Source organism: Colletes latitarsis, chromosome 12 (assembly GCF_051014445.1).
Source record: "Colletes latitarsis isolate SP2378_abdomen chromosome 12, iyColLati1, whole genome shotgun sequence".
In the NCBI taxonomy this organism is placed as follows: domain Eukaryota; kingdom Metazoa; phylum Arthropoda; class Insecta; order Hymenoptera; family Colletidae; genus Colletes; species Colletes latitarsis.
This window is the reverse complement of record NC_135145.1, coordinates 10,588,454-10,606,669: the sequence shown is the minus strand read 5'-3', so window position 1 is coordinate 10,606,669 and position 18,216 is coordinate 10,588,454.

Sequence of the window (18,216 nt, the reverse complement as noted above, 5' to 3'; positions counted from 1 at the left end):
GTCGGGTGCAGAGGCGCATGGCGCTCAGGGTCGTCCGCGGGTATCGGACCGTGTCACATGAGGCGGCGACGGTTCTAGCGGGGATGCCGCCCATGGACCTGCTCGCGCGGTCGCACGCGGTGATGTACCGGCACCGCGTCGACCGTCGCGCGGGGGTGGGGGCGGTCCCGGGCGGGCAGGAACCTGCTAAGGGCGATTTGAAGCGCCAGGCCCGGCAGTCCGTGTTGCTCGCGTGGCAGGAGCGGCTGTGTGAGTGGCTGGACAGAGGCCATGGAAGCCTTACTTACCGGATGGCACAGGTATTTTCCGGGCATGGTAGCTTCGGAAGATACCTGTGCCGGATAGGGAAGGAGCCGACGGCGCGTTGCTGCCATTGTGACGCCGAGCAGGACACGGCTGATCATACCCTCCAGGTATGCCCAGATTGGGAGGGGGAGCGACGTGTCCTGGTCGGCGTCATAGGGCGGGATGTCTCGCTGCCGGGTGTGGTGCGCGCCATGCTCGGCAGCGAGAGGAAGTGGAGGGCCGTGGCCTCCTTCTGCGAGACCGTAATGCTGCAAAAGGTGGCCGCGGGAAGGGACCGCGAGCTTCAGCGGCGCGCTGAGGCTCGCGCTCGTATGGTGGCGCGAGGGCGTCCCGGGCGGCGGCCCTTGCGCGGCGGATGACCCTGGTTGGGAGGGGGGCCCTGAGGGGAGCCTCCTCCCGCCAGGCGGCGATGGGTCGGACCGGGTGTGTCCGGCCCACGGGGAGGCACCCTCGGTGGCCTGGAGCGGCCATCAGCTCCCGGCCGCCGAGGGGTAGAAACGGGGTCGCAGGCGGTTGCGGGTTGGGGCTCGCAGCCTGCCACTAAATGCGGCCCCGGGACGGACGGCGGCGGGATGGAGTGGCCCCGTCTTGCCGCTATGAGACAGTGTGTCTACCGGGGGGACCGTTTGTCCCCCCCGGGGATGGGCGCAAAGCGCGGGCACGGGGAGGATACCGGAAGAATGCTTCGTGCGATTCCCGGTATCCTCCCAAATCGTGCGTAAGGGTCACCGTGGTGTTTTTAACGGGTAGGTCCCGCGCCCGTCATTCTACGGGCGCGGGGAGTCCCACACACCCCTCCCGCCTCTCCCCAAAGAGGTGGGAGGGTGTCTTTCGAAGATTTTCCCCACGACAAAACAAAAAAAAAAAAAAAAAAACAGATACTTGTTGGCCAGATCCCGGGTTTTTTCTAGTTTGGATCACGTGGTAATGTGGTACCACACTGAAACAGTGAGTTAAACCTCGATTCGATCAATATTTTAGAGGATAGCACCGGTTAGGAACGGGTTAGGTCTGGTATTTACCATCATCTGGCTTATGCTGTCGCATATTTCGCATACTTGTTGGCCAGATCCTGGGCTTTTCCTGGTTTGGATCACGTAGTAACACTGTTCTACACAGAAACAGTGGGTTGAACCTGGATTCGGTCAATATTTTGGAGGATAACACCGGTTAGATCTGGGTTAGGTCTGGTATTTGCCATCATCTGGCTTATACTTTTTTTTTTTTTTTTTTTTTTTTTTGTCGTGGGGAAAATCTTCGAAAGACTCCCTCCCACCTCTTTGGGGAGAGGCGGGAGGGTTGTGTGGGATTCCCCGCGCCCGTAGAATGACGGGCGCGGGATCTACCCACTAAAAACCCCACGGTGACCCTTCCGCACGATTTGGGAGGATACCGGGAATCGCTCGAAGCATTCTTCCGGTATCCTCCCCGTGCCCGCGCTTTGCGCCCATCCCCGGGGGGGACAAACGGTCCCCCCGGTAGACACTCTGTCTCATAGCGGCAGGACGGGGCCACTCCATCCCGCCGCGATCCGTCCCGGGGCCGCATTTAGTGGCGGGCTGCGAGCCCCAACTCGCAACCGCCTGCGACCCCGTTTCTACCCCTCGGCGGCCGGGAGCTCATGGCCGCTCCAGACCACCGGGGGTGGCTCCCCGTGGGCCGAACCCACCCGGTCCGACCCATCGCCGCCTGGCGGGAGGAGGCTCCCCTCAGGGCCCCCCTCCCAGCCAGGGTCATCCGCCGCGCAAAGGCCGCCGCCCGCGACGCCTGGCGCCCGGGCGACGCCCTCGCGCCATCATACGAGCGCGAGCCTCAGCGCGCCGCTGAAGCTCGCGCTCCCCCCCCGCGGCCTCCTTCTGCAGCATTACGGTCTCGCGGAAGGAGGCCACGGCCCTCCACTTCCTCTCGCTGCCGAGCATGGGGCGCACCACACCCGGCAGCGAGACATCCCGCCCTATGACGCCGACCAGGACACGGTGCTCCCCCTCCAACGCTGGGCATACCTGGAGGGTATGATCAGCCGTGTCCTGCTCGGCGTCACAATGGCAGCAACGCGCCGTCGGCTCCTTCCCTATCCGGCACAGGTATCTTCCGAAGCTACCATGCCCGGAAAATACCTGTGCCATCCGGTAAGTAAGGCTTCCATGGCCTCTGTCCAGCCACTCACACAGCAGTGGCCGAACAGCCCCGACTGTCCGGTGCCCCGCAGTTGGCAGTGCCAACCGCTCCTGCCACGCGAACACCACGAACTGCCGGGCCTGGCGCTTCAAATCGCCCCAAGCAGGTTCCTGCTCTCCCGGGATCGCCCCCACTCCCGCGCGACGGTCGACACGATGACGATACATCATCGCGTGCGACCGCGGGAGGAGATCCATGGGCGGCATCCCCGCAAGAACCGTCGCCGCCTCATGCGACACGGTCCGGTAGCCGCGGACGACCCTCAGCGCCATCCGCCTCTGCACCCGACGCAGCATCGTCATGCTGCGCCGGGAGGCCGCCAGGTCGTCCGCCCAGACGGGGGCCCCGTATAGGGCCACCGACTGAACCATTGCCACATAGAGGCGGCGAACTCGTCCCGCCGGGCCCCCCAGGTTGGGGAGGATCCGGCCTAAAGCCGAGACCATCCTCTCCAACCGGGGAACCAGGCAGCGGAAATGCTCCTCGAAGCGCCAGTGGCTATCGAGGATCAGCCCCAGATACCTCATCCGGGGCTTCACCTCGATATCAGCCCCACCCACCCGGATCAGAGGGGGTGGCGGATCCTGCCGAGGTGAGTCATCCCCATCCCCCTGATCCGGTCGACGACGCGTTGCGCCCCCTCCTCGGCGAGGCGCTTGGCCCTCCCCCACTGAGCCCCGACGGCCAGCACCAGTGTGTCATCTTTTTTTTTTTTTTTTTTTTTTTTTTTTTTTGTCGTGGGGAAAATCTTCGAAAGACTCCCTCCCACCTCCTTGGGGAGAGGTGGGAGGGGTGTGTGGGATTCCCCGCGCCCGTACAACGACAGGCGCGGGACCTACCCACTAAAAACCCCACGGTGACCCTTCGGCACGCTTTGGGAGGATACCGGGAATCGCTCGAAGCATTCTTCCGGTATCCTCCCCGTGCCCGCGCTTTCGCGCCCATCCCCCGGGGGGACAATCGGTCCCCCCAGTAGACACACTGCCTCATAGCGGCGGGACGGGGCCACTCCATCCCGCCGCTATCCGTCCCGGGGCCGCGTTTAGTGGCGGCTGCGAGCCCCAACTCGCAACCGCCCGCGACCCCGTTTCCACCCCTCGGCGGCCGGGCGTTCATGGCCGCACCAGACGGCCGAGGGTGCCTCCCCTTGCGTCGGTCCAGTAGGGGGAGGCACTCCTACCCCCAACCGGTCCGACCCGGCGCCGCCTGGCGGGAGGAGGGTTCCCTCAGGACCCCCCTCCCAGCCTAGGTCATCCGCCACGCCGAGGCGGCCGCCCGCGACGCCTCGCGACCGGGCGACGACCTCGGGCCACCGCACGAGCGCGAGCTTCAGCGCGCCGCTGAAGCTCGCGCTCCCTCCCCGCGGCCTCCTTCTGCAACATTACGTTCTCGCAGAAGGAGGCCACGGCCCTCCACTTCTCCTCGCTGCCGAGCATGGCGCGCACCACGCCCGGCAGCGAGACATCCCGCCCGACGACGCCGACCAGGACACGGCGCTCACCCTCCCACGCGGGGCATACCTCCAGGGTATGATCCGCCGTGTCCTGCTCAGCGTCGCAGTGGCAGCAACGCGCCGTCGGCTCCTTCCCTATCCGGCACAGGTATCTTCCGAAGCTGCCATGCCCGGAAAACACCTGTGCCATCCGGTAGGTGAGGCTGCCATGGCCTCTGTCCAGCCACTCCTTCAGGAGTGGCCGAACCGCCCCGACAGTCCGGTGCCCCGCGGTTGGCAGAGCCAGCCGCTCCTGCCACGCGAGCAACACGGACTGCCGGGCCTGGCGCTTCAAATCGCCCCAAGCAGGTTCCTGCCCGCCCGGGACCGCCCCCACCCCCGCGCGACGGTCGACGCGGTGCCGGTACATCGCCGCGTGCGACCGCGCGAGCAGGTCCATGGGCGGCATCCCCGCTAGAACCGTCGCCGCCTCATGTGACATGGTCCGATACCCGCGGACGACCCTGAGCGCCATGCGCCTCTGCACCCGACGTAGCATAGTCATGCTGCGCCGGGAGGCAGCCAGGTCATCCACCCAGACGGGGGCCCCGTATAGGGCCACCGACTGGACCATTGCCACATAGAGGCGACGAACTCGGCCCGCCGGGCCCCCCAGGTTGGGCAGGATCCGGCCCAGAGCCGCAACCATCCTTTCCAACCGGGGGACCAGGCAGCGGAAATGCTTCTCGAAACGCCAGTGGCTATCGAGGATCAGCCCCAGATACCTGATCTGGGGCTTCACCTCGATGTCAGCCCCACCCACCCGAATCAGAGGGGGTGGCGGATCCTGCCGAGGTGAATGAAACGCAATCACCTCGGTCTTATGGACCGCCACCGTCATCCCCATCCCCCTGATCCGGTCGACGACGCGTTGCGACCCCTCCTCCGCGCGACGCATGGCCCTCCCCCAGTGCGCCCCGACGGCCAGCACCAGTGTGTCATCCGCATAACACACCGTGCTGACGCCGTCGGGGAGGCCGGCCCGCAACACCGAGTCGTACGCGATGTTCCACAGGAGTGGCCCGAGGACCGACCCCTGCGGAACACCGCAGTACACCTTCCTCCGCATATCACCATCCCGGCCCGGATACTCGATCCACCTGCCGCGGAGATAATCCCCGACGACCGCCCTGAGACAAGGGGGGACTCGATGATATTCGAGCCCCCTCCTTATCTCTTCCCAGGGGAGGGTGTTAAAGGCATTGGCAATATCCAAGGATATTGCCAATGCCACCCCTCCCCGGGAGACGGCCGCCTCCGAGAGGGCCCTCACACGACCTATCGCGTCGATAGTCGATCGGCCCCCCCGGAAACCGAACTGGCAGTCGGCCAAACCGGGATCACCCCGCGACAGGTGCTCGACGAGGCGGGCAGCAATCACACGCTCGAAGAGCTTGCCCACCTCGTCGAGGAGACAAATGGGCCGGTATGCGGAGGGAGACTTCGCGGGCCGACCCTCCTTCCGGAGGAGGACCATCCTCGCCACCTTCCAACTGGGGGGGAATCGCCCGTCCCTCAGGCAGCGGTCGAACAACCGCCTGAGGTCGGCCCCAAGGACGCCCTGGGTCAAGACCCAAACCCGGCCGGGCACACCATCCGGACCCGGGGCCGTGTTACGCGCCCCGAGCCGTCTGATGGCCGCTGCCAGCTCCTCCTGCGTGACCCCCAGCTCGGCCGTCCACTCCAACGGGGCCGTCGCCTCTGCCGGAGGACGTGGTCCCATCTCCCCAATTGGGAAGAGAGTATTGCCCACGCCCTCCAGCAGCCGGGGGTCAAGACCCTCGGTGACGGGGGGCGCCCACGGGCGGATCTTGTTCAGCACCACCTTATAAGGGCGCCCCCAAGGGTCGTCATCAAGGGTCTCGAGGAGCTCCTTCCATGCCCGGGTCTTGGCCCGATTGATGGCGACCTGCAGAGCCATCCGCGACATGCGGTATGCCTCATACAGGTCATCTGCCCTCGCTCGCGCCACGCTATCGTCTCTCCGTAAACGACGGCGCGCGCGGGTGTACTGGCGTCGGGCGCGGACACTCGCGTCTCGCATTTCCGCGATCGCGGCCGACCACCAGTACACCGCCCGGCGAGGTGAAGCCCGCCCGACCCGGGGCATCGCCGCGTCACATATGTTCGCGACCATCCCCCCGAGCCGGGCGACCTCATCCTCTATACTCGGCAACTCGGCCGCCCTCTGCGGCCAAGTTGCAGCGAGGGCAGCCGACGTCAGGGCATCCTTGTCCAGGCGCCGAAGCGCCCAGCGGCGCGGTGGGTTACCACCCGGACGGTGGTGTCGGGATGCATCCCCCGCGGCGGCAGAGACCTCCATCCGGATATACCGGTGGTCCGATAGTGTCTCTGCCCCCGCGACCACGTGCCACCCCGACACCATGCGCACGGCGTTGGGGGTCGCGAATCCAACGTCCACGATAGACCCCCCATATCGCCGCACACACGTGTGCTCCGACCCCCGGTTCAGTAACCGAAGGTCGAGACCCGCCGCCCAGTCGCCCAGGATCCGGCCGCGAACGGAAGTCCTGGGGGACCCCCACGCCACCGACTTGGCGTTGAAGTCTCCCAGGACCAGCACCGGCCGGGCCGCGCAGCGCTGCACGCATGCCGCGACCTCGGCTAGGTACTGCTCGAACGCGACGTGACCGCTGCGAGGCGATATGTAGCACCCCAGCACGGCGACTCCCCCCCAGTCCACGGCGACGAATCCCCGACCGCGCTCCAGCATGGAGAACGGCGGGGACCCGTCGCCACCTCCCCATACCGTCACCACCAAGCCGTCCGCGTCGCCCACCCAATGAGGGTGATCAGGGACGCGGTACGGCTCGGCGGCGACAGCCAGGCCAACCCCCCACTCCGCGAGGACTTGGGACATCATATCCTGTGCCGCGCGGCAGTGATTGAGGTTGGCCTGGAGGAGGAGGTGGGGCGCCATTAATTACCGACCGCCCCAGCCTCCTCCCGGCTGTCCGTCCCCGTGGCACCTTCCACCACCATGGTGGACGATACCACCGCCCGCGGCGCCGGAGTCGGAACGGCCCGCCTCTTCCTCTCCTTCCGGGAGGGGGGAGAGCACTTCCTGCTCCCCACCCAGTGGTCGGCTGGCATCCCCCTGTCCGCACATAGCGGGCAGTGGAGGGCCGCCGAGCACTGGCTCGCGCGGTGGTCCTTTGCCCCGCAGCGGTAACATTGACCGCTGCGGTCCACCGGCGAGGTGCACCACTGCCTCACATGCCCCAATTCGAGGCAGCGGTGACACTGGAGCGGATTCCGCCAATTTATGGGCGACGGAGAAGGGGCAGCGGGCCCACACGGACCCCAGGCCGGAAGGAGATCTGCGGATCTCCCCGACCCGCAAATCCCCCTCAGGGCAATCTCCCGCCCTTGCTAGGGCACGCGCCACGTCCTTCGCGGTGGCCGAGTCGTCCAGCCCACACACGCGCATCTCCGTGCGCTTCGTGGGCCGGGCGACCCGGACACCCCGCTCGCCCAGCTGCTCCCGGAGCCTCTGGGCGAGTCGGTCGGCCTTCACGCCGCCGTCTGGACCGCGGATCTCCAGCAGGAGACCCCCAGTCACGGCCCGCTTCGCCCTGACGGAAGCGATGCCAAGCTCTTCCAGGGACACATTGTCCCTGGCAAGCCGCATCGCCTCCGCGAGGTTCAGGTCGCCCCCTTGCGCAACGGTCAGCGCTACCGCTGCCGTTTTAGGGGGGCGGCCAAGTCGCGCCTTCGCGGCCTTTCCTTTGGCCGCGGGCAGCGGGGGCGGAGGCTGCGCCTGCGGGGCCTTCCTCGCCGCCCTCCTCGCCCTCCGCCCCACCACCTCGCTCCACGACACCCTCCCTTGGGGCGGTGCCGCGGAGGACGCGGGAACCGGGACCACGGGTACGCTTCCCCCCTTGGGGGTCACGACCCGAGGCCCCGGAGTCGCCACGGTGGGCGGAGCCTTCGCTCCCCCCACCTTCGCCTTCCCCGGCCGTGCTGGCACTGGTCGGGGTGGCACCACCCTCCCACCGACCGCTCTTCCGGGGTGGAGCTCCTCCCGGAAGGCGGCCAGCTTCTTCTCGATCATGTCCCCTATCCTCCTCAGGAGATCGTCCTCTGAGGAGGACGGGGACCTCTGCGCGGGCGGAGTGCGTGTGGAAGGGCCCGTGGAGGCCCGCACCACCTCCGCCGCACTCCGCTTCCTAACGGCCACAGGAGGGCGCGGCGTAGGAGGAGGGAGGACAGGAGGGAGGGCCGTGCTGTTCCAGCGCGCCTCTGCCCTCATCCTCCCCCGTCGCTCCTCCTCCAACAGGAGCTGCAGACGGGTGTTCCGCCCGCTTAGCTCCCGCGCCGCGTCCCTCATCATTTGGGCAGCCTCCCTCAGAGCCTCTGCCCCGCCGCTCTTCTGCCCCTTAAAAGAGCAGGCAGCGGCCACTTCTCCACTCGTCTCAGGGACGAGGAGATCCTCTCCGATATCTCCTCGGTCACCTCGTCCCTGAGGCAGCTCATCCGGACAACCGGGCTCATCGCCCTGCCCACTTCATTGACGGCCTGCCCCGTCATCTTTCTCTTGGAGCCTATAAGGCTCCTGGTGGAGGAGAAGGACGAGACTGACGCAGTCTCGTCGTCCTCCTCCACCCTCCACGAAGCCGGGCCAGGCGCTGGAGGCGGCGCGAGCGCCGTCACTCCAGTCCCAACACCGCTTTCCTCCTCTCCCTCTGACTCACCCCGTCCCATCCCCGTTTTAATTTTATACTCCATATTATTCCCACGAGCAGGTCGGAAGAAAAGGTCCGCCCGGGCAGAGCCGCCTTACCCGGGTAAGCCTATATACTCCGGGGGTTCGGCAGGTGCCCCGGAGGTGGTCGCTTGGGATTGGGCCTCCTCCACCAACCAGGCATCCCATCGCCGCGCACCATAACTTAGGATTGGAGGGCGATTTTATAGAGTCGCCATACTCGCGGTCCCGGGCGGTTAAGCCAAGGCCCCCGTTCCTCCTGCCGCCACGTACCATTCACAAAACCAAAAAAGAAATTGTGAATGGGTCTTTGTGACGACCAACAGGAGGCTTACGGTGTGATAAGCATCAGGTACCACGGGGTCGCTACGCCCCGTACTGCGGCCGACGATTGCCGGACACAGCCCCTGAGGGAGGCCAACAAATATGCGAAAAATGCCAAGGTATGAGCTAGATGATGGCAAATGCCAGACCTAACCCAGACCTAACTGGCGTTATAATGTAAAATATTGATCGAATCCAGATTTATCTCACTTTTTAAGAGTGGTACCACATTACAACGTGATCCAATCTGGAAAAAGCCCGGGATCTGTCCAACAAGTATGGAAAAAATGCGAAATTAAGGCCCAGATGAGGACAAATACCAGACCTAATCCAGACCTAACCGGTATTATCCTCTAAAATATTGATCGAATCCAGGTATTATTCACTGTTTCAGTGTGGTACCACATTACTACGTTAATCTGGCACATACTTTCGCATTTTTCGCATACTTGTTGGCCAGATCCTGGGCTTCTTCTGGTTTCGGATCACGTAGTAATGTGGTGCCACATAAAAACAGGCAATTAAACCTGGTTCCGATTAATATACTAGAGGATAACGCCGGTTAGGTCTGGGTCAGGTCTGGCATTTGCCATCATCTTGCTCATACTTTCGCATTTGTCACATACTTGTTGTTCAGTTCCCGGGCTATTTCAGGTGTGGATCACGTTGTAATGTGGTACCACACTGAAACAATGAGTTAACCTGGGTCCGATCAATATTTTAGGGGATAACACCGGTTAGGTTTTTGTTAGGTCTGGTATTTGCAGTCATCTGGCTCTTACGTTCACATTCTTCGTATACTTGTTGGGCAGATCCTGGGCTTTTTCTGGTTTGGATGACGTAGTAATGTGGTACCACACTGAAACAGTGAGTTAAACCTGGGTCCAATCAATATTTAAGGGGATAACACTGGCTAGGTCAGGGTTTGGTCTGGTATTTGCCATCATCTAGCTCATTCTTTCGCATTCTTTGCATACTTGTTGGGCAGATCCTGGGCTTTTTCTGGTTTGGATCACGTTGTGATGTGGTACCACACTGAAACAATGAATTAAACAGGGGTCCGATCACTATTTAAGAAGATAACACAGGTTAGGTGAGGGTTAGGTCTGGTATTTGCCATCATCTAGCTCATACTTTCGCATTTTTCGCGTACTCGTGGGCCAGATCCTGGGCTTTTTCTGGTATGGATCACACAGTAGCGAGGTACCACACTGAATCAGTGAGCTAAACCTGTGTTCGATCAATATTTTAGAGGGTAACACCGGTTTGGCCAGGGACAGTTCCGGTATTTGGCATGATCTGACACATACTTTCGCACTTTTCGCATACTTGTCGGCTTGATCGTGGTCTTTTTCTGGTTTGGATCACGTTGTGATGTGGTACCACACTGAGACAATAAGTTAACCGGGGTCCGATCAATATGTTTGAGGCTAACACCGGTGAGGTCTGGGTTAGTTCCGGTATTTGCCATGATCCGGCACATACTTTCGTCCTTTTCGCATACTTGTTGGCCAGATCCTGGTATTTTTCTGGTCTGGATCTCAGTGTAATGTGGTAGCACACAGAAACAATGAGTTAAACCTGGGTCCGATCAATATTTTAGAGGATAACACCGGATAGGTCAGGGTTAGGTCTGGTATTTGCCCTCATCTGGCTCATACTTTCGCATTTTTCGCATACTTGTTGGCCAGATCGTGGGCTTTTACTGGTTTGGATCACGTTGTGATGAGGTACCACACTGAAACAGTGAATTAAACCGGGGTCCAATCAATATTTAATAGGATAACACAAGTTAGGTGGGGCATAGGTCTGGTATTTGTCATCATCTAGCTCATACCTTCTCATTTTTCGCATACATGTTGGCCAGATCCTGGGCTTTTACTGGTTTGGATCACGTTGTGATGTGGTACAACACTGAAACAATTAGCTAACGGGGGTCCGATCAATATGTTTGAGGATAACATCGGTTATGTTTGTGTTAGGTCTGGTATTTGTTGTCGTCAGGCTCATACCTTCGCATTCTTCGCATAATTGTTGGCCAGATCCTGGGCTTTTTCTGGTTTGGATCACGTTGTAATGTGGTACAACACTGAAACTGTGAGCTAAACATGGATTCGATTAGTATTATAGAGGATAACACTGGTTAGGTCAGTGTTAGGTATGGTATTTGCCATCATCTGGCTCATACTTTCGCACTTTTCGCATACTTGTTGGCTTGATCCTGGTCTTTTTCTGGTTTGGATCACGTTGTGATGAGGTACCACACTGAAACAGTGAATTAAACCGGTGTCCGATCTATATGTTAGAGGATAACACCGGTTAGGTGAGGGTTAGGTCTGGTATTTGCCATCATCTGGCTCATACATTCGCATTCTTCGCATACTTGTTGGCCAGATCCTGGGCTTTTTCTGGTTTGGATTACGGTGTGTTGAGGTACCACACCCAAACAGTGAATTAAACCTGGATTCGATCTATATTTTAGAGGCTAACACGGGTGAGGTCTGGGTTAGGTCTGGTATTTGCCATCATCTAGCTCATACTTTCGCATTTTTCTCATACTTGTTGGCCAGCTCCTGGGCGTTTTCTGGTTTGGATCAGGTAGTAATGTGGTACCACACTGAAACAGTGAGTTAAACCGGGGTCCGATCTATATTTTAGAGGATAACACCGGTTAGGTGAGGGTTAGGTCTGGTATTTGCCATCATCTAGCTCATACTTTCGCATTCTTCGCATACTTGTTGGCCAGATCCTGGGCTTTTTCTGATTTGGATCACGTTGTGATGAGGTACCACAATGAAACAGTGAATTAAACCGGTGTCCGAACAATATTTCAGAAGATAACATAGGTGAGGTGAGGGTTAGGTCCGGTATTTGCCATCATCTAGCTCATACTTTCGCATTTTTCGCATACTTGTTGGCCAGAACCTGGGCTTTTTCTGGTTTGAATCACTCACTAATCAGGTACAACACTGAAACAGTGAGCTAAACCTGCGTTCGATTAATATTTTAGAGTATAACACCGGTTAGGTCAGGGTTATTTATGGTATTTGCCATGATCTGTCTCATACTTTCGCATTTTTCGCATACTTGTTGACCAGATCCTGGGATTTTTCTGGTTTGGATCACGTAGTACTGTGGTACCACACTGAAACAATAAGTTAACCTGGGTCCGATCAATGTGTTAGAGGATAACACCGGTTAGGTTTGTTTTAGGTCTGTTATTTGCAGTCGTCAGGCTCATACTTTCGCATTCCTCGTATACTTTTTGGCCAGCTCCTGGGCGTTTTCTGGTTTGGATCAGGTAGTAATCAGGTACCACACCGAAACAGTAAGTTAAACCTGGATTTGATTAATATTTTAGGGGATAACACAGGTTAGTTCAGGGTTAGGTCTGGTATTTGCCATCATCTTACTCATAATTTCGCATTTTTCGCGTACTCGTGGGCCAGATCCTGGGCTTTTTCGGGTTTGTAAGGTACCACACTGAATCAGTGAGCTATACCTGGGTTCGATTAATATTTTAGAGGATAACACCGGTTAGGTCTGGGCTAGGTCTGGTTTTTGCCTTCATCTGGCTCATACTGACGCATTTCTCGCAATACATGTTGGACAGATCCTGGGCTTTGTCTGGTATGGATCACGTAGTAATGTGGTAGCACCCTGAAACAGTGAGTTAAACCGGGGTCCGATCAATATTTAAGAAAATAGCACAGGTTAGGTGAGTGTTAGGTGTGATATTTGCCATCATCTTGCTCATACTTTCGCATTTTTCGCATACTTGTTGGCCAGCGCCTGGGCGTTTTCTGGTTTGGATAAGGTAATAATGTGGTACCACACTGAAACAGTGAGTTAAACCTGGGTCCGATCAATATTTAAGAGGATAACACAGGTTAGGTGAGGGTTAGCTCTGGTATTTGGCATCATGTAGCTCATACTTTCGCATTTTTCGCATACTTGTTGACCAGATCCTGGGATTTTTCTGGTTTGGATCACGTAGTAATGTGGTACCACACTGAAACAATAAGTTAACCTGGGTCCGATCAACGTGTTAGAGGATAACACCGGTTAGGTTTGTTTTAGGTATGGTATTTGCAATCGTCAGGCTCATACTTTCGCATTCCTCGCATACTTGTTGGCCAGCTCCTGGGTGTTTTCTGGTTTCGATTAGGTAGTAATCAGGTACCACACAGAAACGGTGAGTTAAACCTGGGTTCGATTAATATTTTAGGTGATAACACCGGTTAGTTCAGGGTTAGGTCTGGTATTTGCCATCATCTGGGTCATAATTTCGCATTTTTCGCGTACTCGTCGGCCAGATCCTGGGCTTTTTCTGGTTTGGATCACGTTGTGATGTGGTACCACACTGAAACAATAAGTTAACCGGGGTCCGATCAATATGTTTGAGGATAACACCGGTTAGGTTTGTGTTAGGTCTGGCATTTGTAGTCAACAGGCTCATACTTTCGCATTCTTCGCATACATGTTGGCCAGATCCTGGGCTTTTTCTGGTTTGCATTACGGTGTGTTGAGGTACCACACCCAAACAGTGAATTAAACCTGGATTCGATCTATATTTTAGAGGCTAACACGGGTGAGGTCTGGGTTAGGTCTGGTATTTGCCATCATCTAGCTCATACTTTCGCATTTTTCTCATACTTGTTGGCCAGCTCCTGGGCGTTTTCTGGTTTGGATCAGGTAGTAATGTGGTACCACACTGAAGCAGTGAGTTAAACCGGGGTCCGATCTATATGTTAGAGGATAACACCGGTTAGGTGAGGGTTAGGTCTGGTATTTGCCATCATCTAGCTCATACTTTCGCATTCTTCGCATACTTGTTGGCCAGATCCTGGGCTTTTTCTGGTTTGGATCACGGTGTGATGAGGTACCACACTGAAACAGTGAATTAAACCGGTGTCCGAACAATATTTCAGAAGATAACATAGGTGAGGTGAGGGTTAGGTCCGGTATTTGCCATCATCTAGCTCATACTTTCGCATTTTTCGCATACTTGTTGGCCAGATCCTGGGCTTTTTCTGGTTTGGATCACTCACTAATGAGGTACAACACTGAAACAGTAAGCTGAACCTGCGTTCGATTAATATTTTAGAGTATAACACCGGTTAGGTCAGGGTTATTTATGGTATTTGCCATGATCTGTCTCGTGCTTTCTCATTTTTCGCATACTTGTTGGCCAGATCGTTGGATTTTTCTGGTTTGGATCACTTTGTAATGTGGTACCACACTGAAACAATGAGTTAACCTGGGTCCGATCGATATTTTAGAGTATGACACCGGATAGGTTTGTTTCAGGTCTGGTATTTGCCATCATCTAGCTCATACTGACGCATTTCTCGCAATACATGTTGGATAGATCCTGGGCTTTGTCTGGTATGGATCACGTAGTAATGTGGGACCACACTGAAACAGTGAGTTATACCTGGGTCGCCATGGCAGCCTCACCTACCGGCTGGCACAGGTATTTTCCGGGCATGGCAGCTTCGGAAGATACCTGTGCCGAATAGGGAAGGAGCCGACGGCGCGTTGCTGCCACTGCGACGCTGAGCAGGACACGGCGGATCATACCCTGGAGGTATGCCCCGCGTGGGAGGGGGAGCGCCGTGTCCTGGTCGGCGTCGTCGGGCGGGATGTCTCGCTGCCGGGCGTGGTGCGCGCCATGCTCGGCAGCGAGGAGAAGTGGAGGGCCGTGGCCTCATTCTGCGAGAACGTAATGTTGCAGAAGGAGGCCGCGGGGAGGGAGCGCGAGCTTCAGCGGCGCGCTGAGGCTCGCGCTCGTGCGGTGGCCCGAGGTCGTCGCCCGGTCGCGAGGCGTGGAAACGGGGTCGCGGTCCCCTCAGGACCCTCCTCCCGCCAGGCGGCGCCGGGTCGGACCGGTTGGGGGTAGGAGTGCCTCCCCCTACCGGTCCGACGCAAGGGGAGGCACCCTCGGCGGTCTGGTGCGGCCATGAACGCCCGGCCGCCGAGGGGTGGAAACGGGGTCGCGGGCGGTAGCGAGTTGGGGCTCGCAGCCGCCACTAAACGCGGCCTCGGGACGGATAGCGGCGGGATGGAGTGGCCCCGTCCCGCCGCTATGAGGCAGTGTGTCTACTGGGGGGACCGATTGTCCCCCCGGGGGATGGGCGCGAAAGCGCGGGCACGGGGAGGATACCGGAAGAATGCTTCGAGCGATTCCCGGTATCCTCCCAAAGCGTGCCGAAGGGTCACCGTGGGGTTTTTAGTGGGTAGGTCCCGCGCCTGTCATTGTACGGGCGCGGGGAATCCCACACACCCCTCCCACCTCTCCCCAAGGAGGTGGGAGGGAGTCTTTCGAAGATTTTCCCCACGACAAAAAAAAAAAAAAAAAAAAAAAAAAATACTTGTTGGCCAGATCCTGGGCTTTCTCTGGATTGCATCAGGTAGTAATGTGATACCACACTGAAACAGTGAGTTGCACCTGGATTCGATCTATATTTTAGAGTATAACACCGGTAAGGACTGGGTTAGCTCTGGTATTTGCCAATACCTGTCTCATACATTCGCATTTTTCGCATACTTGTTGGCCAGATCCTGGGCTTTTTCTGGTTGGGAAGACGTTGTAATGTGGTACCACACAGAATCAGTGAGCTGAACCTGGATTCTATCAATATTTTGGAGGATCACACCGGTTAGGTCTGGGTTAGGATTTGCTCTCATCTGGCTATTAATTTCGCATTTTTTCCATACTTGTTGGCCAGATCCCGGGCTTTTTCTGGATTGGATTACGTTGTAATGTGGTACCACACTTAAATAGTGAGTTAAACCTGGATTCGATCAATAATTTAGAGGATAACACCGGTTAGGTCTTGTATTTGCCATCATGTGGCTCATGCTTTCGCATTTTTCGCATACTTGTTAGCCAGATCCTGGGCTTTTTCTGGTTTGGATCACGTTATAATGTGGTACCACACTGAAACACTGAACTGAACCTGGATTCGATCTATATTTTAGAGTATAGCACCGGTAAGGACTGGGTTAGGTCTGGTATTTGCCACTATCTGTCTCGAACTTTCGCATTTTTCGCATACTTGTTCGCCCGAGCCTGGGCTTCTTTTTGTAGTTTGGATCTGGTAGTAATGTGCTACCACACTGAAACAGTGAGTTAAACCTGGGTCCGACCAATATTTTAGAGGATAGCACCGTTTAGGTCTGGGTTAGGTTTGGCATTTGGCCTCATCTGGCTCATACTTTCGCATTATACACACACACGTTGGCCAGATCCTGGGCTTTTTCTGGTTTAGATCACGTTGTAATGTGGTTCCACACAGAAGCAGTGAGTTGAACCTGGATTCTATCAATATTTTGGAGGATAACACCGGTTAGGTCAGGGTTAGGTCTGGTATTTGCCCTCATCTGGCTATTAATTTCGCATTTTTTCCATACTTCTTGGCCAGATCACGGGCTTTTTCTGGATTGGATTACGTTGTAATGTGGTCCCACACTTAAACAGTGAGTTAAACCTGGATTCGATCAATAATTTTGAAGATAACACCGGTTAGGTATGGGTTAGGTCTGGTATTTGCCATCATCTGGCTCATACTTTCGCATTTTTCGCATACTTGTTGGCCAGATCCTGGGCTTTTTCTGTTTTCGGTCACGTAGTAATGAGGTGCCACACTGAAACAGTTAGTTGAACCTGGATTCGATCAATATTTTAGAGGATAACACCGTTTAGGTCTGGCTTATGTCTGGTATTTCGCATTATCTGGCTCATACTTCGGCATTTCTCCCATACTTGTTGGCCAGATCCTGGGCTTTCTCTGGTTTGGATCACGTTGTAATGTGGCACCACACTGAAACAGTGAAATAAACCAGGTTTCGATCTATATTTTAGAGGACAACCCTGGTTAGGTGTGTGTAGGCCTGGCATTTGCCATCATCTAGCTCATACTTTGGCATTTTTCCATACTTGTTGGTCAGATCCTGGGCTTTTTCGGGTATGGATCACGTTGTAGTGTGGTACCACACTGTAGCAGTGAGTTAAACCCGCATTCGATCAATATTCTTCAGGATAACACCGGTTAGGTCTGGGTTAGGTCTGGCATTTGCCATCATCTAGCTCTTACTTTGGCATTTCCGCAATACTTGTCGGCCAGATGCTGGGCTTTCCCTGGTTTGGATCACGTTGTAATATGGTACGACACTGAAACAGTGAGTTAAATGTGCATTTGATTAATATCTTCCAGGATACCACCGGTTAGGTCTGGGTTAGGTCTGGTATTTGCCATTACCTGGCTCATACTTTTGCATTTTACACATACTTGATGTCCAGATCCTGGGCTTTTTCTGTTTTCGGCCACGTAGTAATGAGGTGCCACACTGAAACATTGAGTTGAACCTGGATTCGATCAATACTTTAGAGGATAACACCGTTTAGGTCTGGTTTATGTCTGGTATTTCCCATTATCTCGCTCATACTTCGGCATTTCTCCCATACTTGTTGGCCAGATCCTGGGCTTTCTCTGGTTTGGATCACGTAGTAATGAGGTGCCACACTGAAACAGTGAATTGAACCTGGATTCGATCAATATTTTGGAGGATAACACCAGTTACGTCTGGGTTAGGTCTGATATTTGCCATCATCTGGCTCATACTTTCGCATTTTTCGCATACTTGTTGGCCAGATCCTGGGCTTTTTCTGGTTTGGATCACGTTGAAATGTGCATCCACACTGAAACAGTGAATTAGACGTCGACTCGATCTACATTTTAGGGGATAACACCGGTTAGGTCTGGGTTAGGTCTGGTATTTCCCATCATCTGGCCCCTACTTTCGCATTTTTCGCATACTTGTTGGCCAGATCCTGGGCTTCTTCTGGTTTATATCACTTTGTAATGTGGTACCACATCAAACAGTGGTTTAGACCTCGATTCGCTCGACATATTAGACGATAACACCGGTTAGGTCTGGGTTGGGTCTGGTATTTGCCATCACATGGCTCATACTTTCGCATTTTTCGCACATTTGTTGGCCAGATCCTGGGCTTTTTCTGGTTTGGATCACGTTGTAATGTGCATCCACACTGAAACAGTGAATTAGACGTCCACTCGATCTACATTTTAGGGGATAACACCGGTTAGGTCTGGGTTAGGTCTGGTATTTCCCATCATCTGGCCCCTACTTTCGCATTTTTCGCATACTTGTTGGCCAGATCCTG